The following is a 3,105-nucleotide window of genomic DNA, read 5'->3' on the forward strand; positions in this document are numbered from 1 at the left end:
ACAAGACTAGCTAGGCTGACCTTCCAGCCATACTCCATCCAATATCGAATGGAAGTGCTAAAGGTTTCATGTGATGCTGACCTCAATGAACCAGACCTCGAGAATTCGTTCATCCCTTCGCTCCGAGGATTGGTCGAGTACTTGGCCACATGCATGAGTAGGCCTGTTGCCGGGATGTCCCATTAAAAAGGCAGGTCCCATATTTGAAATACAAAAATAAGATCAGATAGCGCTCAAGAGGTTTTTCTCCATACGAGAAATCCTTCACTCGCAGGGAATTCAAATAGATGTGTTGAAGATCATCAAAGAAAGGAAAAAGACTGAATTCGATCCATCTCCTCCCTTTTCTTTAAACCAAGAGCTACTCCTCCCTTTTCTTTTTTATGTAATTTCAATACGATTTTGTTTGTGTTCGTGTTTTCAATTTAGAACCCCACGGAAGTGAATAGAAAAAAGAAAAATACCCCTGTGATACGCCTTCCTTTACCTATTTCTAGATTGATTGATGTTCAATGGAGGGAAACTTGCCATTCCTTCTTTCCTTTGAAATTGTACATTTTTTTGATTCTGAACTAATTGTATCCTTTTTGTTCCCATCGAGCTTTCTTGCCTAGTGACTAAGGATTTTCACACTTGTTGTGTCTATAAAAGATTTTCTCAAAAAACACTAACAGAAGTGTTAGAGGGATTCACTTTCGATAAGAATCCAAAAGCAAGTTCCCTATACTACCTTCTTTCCCTCCTCTGTTTCTGTCTTTAAGAGGCAGTGCATCCGGCAGGAATCGAACCTACTTTTTGACCCATTTTGCCTTTCTAGGTTGGTGGGCGCTTTCACCATTCAGCCATGGATGCTTTAGCGAGTGAACTAGGTTTTTATTTGAGAGCGAACTAGGTTTTTAGTGGTATTCCTTCTCGAGCTTCTATTTCTTCCGTTAAGGGAGATTCGGGAAAAGATGGAATAGGAAGACGTGTTTCCAGAACGAACAAGATACGGGTAGAGAAGGGGAAGTTAGCAAAGTTAGACAAGATTGGAATGGGCATAGGAACATGTATTGATGTACCAGATCGGCTAATGCTCCCAGGTTGATGCGATGTATTCCACCAGTTGACTGGAGACTTTATTATTGGTATATCGATCGGTCCAGCACGGATTGAAATAGGAGCCGGTTCGACAGGAAGCTTTTGAAAACGCAGTGCACCCAGGTAAATAAGGAACAAGATGAATACAGAAGTTAAACGAGCATCCCACACCCGAAAGGTACCCCACATAGGCCTTCCCCGAAACCCCCCAGTCACTAACGTAAACAAAGTAGAAAAAGCACCAATTTCTGTACCGGTTCCGGAAGAGCGAAGAAAAAGGGGATGTTTTGTTAATGGGAACAAGGAACTGTTTATAGCTGTCGCGATCTAAATAACTATACTCATCCGAGCCGCAGGAACATGTACATACGAAATACGAGAATTTCCACCTTGTTGAAGATCTGGTGGTGCTACCCGAAGACTTAAATGAATAGCCATCGCTGTTAAGAACAACCGATGCCTTATGTGTATTGGATCCGCTCTTCTGTTAGCATGAACACATGAATGCTGCAAACAGGCTTTCGGCAGCAATTCCAGAAAAAAGGAATAGGTGTTTTAGCCAGGTCATCAAATCAGGGGGGATATGCCAAGAAGAAATCCATGGAAATCAGCATTCCAAGAACAATAAGTTGGCACTTTCTTTCATATATAAACTATTTATTGAGGGAAAAGATATGAAAAACTAGAGTGGAATCGATTGAATGCACTATCGTTATGCTTTGTCCAACCCTCTTTTCCAAGTTCCTCTTGTTTATCCATCTGTCTTCCAATCAGAAATCCAAGGTAAGATCAAGCCAAAGGGGAATCTAGGTACCGTTGACCCAGGAAATCAAGTATCAAAGGACCCGGGCAATATATTTATGACTGAACTGAAACTAGAGCAGGGAGTAGCAGGATGCCTATGTTTGCAATACAGAAATCCTTAACAGAACAGAGCACAGACAATAGGGCCAACTATTGATCTTACTTTCCCTCAATAAATAGTTTGGATTGGATAAACAATCCTACTTTCATTCCAATCATAAAACAAGGGAAAAGATCAAGGGAGAAAACCCTTCCAAGAAAACTAGTAACCAAACCCTGACGAACTTGCATTTGTTGAGTGAAAAGAAGAGTTCAACAGGAAGAACGTATGAAGAGATTGAGATGTTTGGATCTTGGCTAAATTTATAAGCGAAGAATGCACGTGAAGTATTCAACGTACATTCGACTATATCTCATTCTATAGAAACCATTTCTCAATCTATAGAAACCATTTACTTTAGGTAGACGTGATGGTACTTCCACTATTTTGGCATCTTATGGAACCCAATTCGAGATATATAAACTAGATCCTTGTTATTAGAATGATGATCTCTTGGCTATGACTGAGTCATATATTAATGGAAATGGTTTTCTCCTCCGAAAGTCCAAGTTGAGTCCAAGTAGTGGCAAACTAGAATCCTTCTTTTCTTTTCCCTTCGTGGTTAGTTTCAGTTCAAATGACGAATTGAGACAGAAACCAATGGATTCCAGTGGCTGGGGGATCCTATGTCTATAGATAGATTCAAGTACCATTCTATACCCCTTCCCTAGCGCCCTATAGACCTGTTTTGCTAAGTGGGTCCTACTTAGCTGGTCGGCCTAGGGGGGGATGCAATTCAAGAGACAAGTTCTACAAGTTCTCATGGCCGAGATCCCCGTATTGGTAACAGGGCTGGTGCTGACTCGTTCAGAGAAAAGACCCCCGATGTTCTTGGGAAGAAAGAGAGAAGGACGGCCCTGTAAGGGAGATCCTGTGTTGGAAGATATTGGTGGGTGTCATCTCGTTCAATTCTGGGTCAAATGACAAGAGGGCCGTTCAAGCAGATTAGAAGTAGATGTTGTTGAGAAAAGGTCAAAGTACCACTATGGAGGTCGGAACAAGCGTCTACCTACCAAGTGAATTGTGATTGAAATGACGATGGCAACAGGTTGAGCTCTATCCACTGAAATTGAATCCATCGATGCGGTTAAGGACAGAGCAGAAACAAATCCTCCATTTCC

At 41.6% G+C, this 3,105-nt stretch overlaps 1 pseudogene; it reads right to left on the minus strand.

Moving 5' to 3' along the window:
• Positions 1-672: 672 nt before the first annotated feature.
• LOC123100118 (putative cytochrome c biosynthesis ccmC-like mitochondrial protein) lies at positions 673-1,530 on the minus strand (annotated as a pseudogene).
• Positions 1,531-3,105: the final 1,575 nt, after the last annotated feature.

The sequence above is a fragment of the Triticum aestivum genome, chromosome 4D (assembly GCF_018294505.1).
Source record: "Triticum aestivum cultivar Chinese Spring chromosome 4D, IWGSC CS RefSeq v2.1, whole genome shotgun sequence".
Lineage (NCBI taxonomy): Eukaryota > Viridiplantae > Streptophyta > Magnoliopsida > Poales > Poaceae > Triticum > Triticum aestivum.